The 411-nt window shown below is 51.6% G+C and overlaps 1 long non-coding RNA gene across 1 annotated transcript in view; it reads left to right on the top strand.

Moving 5' to 3' along the window:
* The first annotated feature begins 36 nt into the window (after nucleotides 1-36).
* The window catches only part of LOC121036107 (uncharacterized), a 91,307-nt gene continuing 90,932 nt past the window's right edge, over nucleotides 37-411 (top strand). Inside the window, exon 1 of the long non-coding RNA XR_005793238.1 lies at nucleotides 37-213. This is a non-coding gene — a long non-coding RNA (uncharacterized LOC121036107). The remainder of the gene's footprint in view (nucleotides 214-411) is intronic.

Consider the following 411-nt stretch of genomic DNA (forward strand, 5'->3'; position numbering starts at 1 on the left):
GGTTCTCAAGCCCACTTCTGAAGACCACTGCCTCTAACTCCCCCTTCGCTTTTCTTATCTGACCTCGCCTCATTCCTAGCCACTCAACCAAAGAGAGCGGCAGAGAGACTTGGAAGAACCAAAAGGAAAAGGAGACCAAAGGCGTTTTCTTCTAGATGTTTTCAGAAAGGTGTTCACGTCATTTCCAGATTCCATGAAGAGATAATCTCCAAGGTATCACTCAAATTAAGGAGACGGGACTTTTTTCCTCCCCCGCCCTTCTCCACGCACCAGTGGAAGACGAGGGAGGGGACGGCTGAGAGAAGAGGAGGAAGGGGGAAAAGTGAGAGAAGCAAGATGAGAAAGGGGTGTTGAAGGAAGAGATGAGGGCGAGCAGAGAGGAGTGTTAGGGGTGGTGGCGAGCCCCCGGTG

This window comes from Herpailurus yagouaroundi, unplaced genomic scaffold, assembly GCF_014898765.1.
Source record: "Herpailurus yagouaroundi ecotype Mexico unplaced genomic scaffold, PumYag 162, whole genome shotgun sequence".
NCBI lineage: Eukaryota > Metazoa > Chordata > Mammalia > Carnivora > Felidae > Herpailurus > Herpailurus yagouaroundi.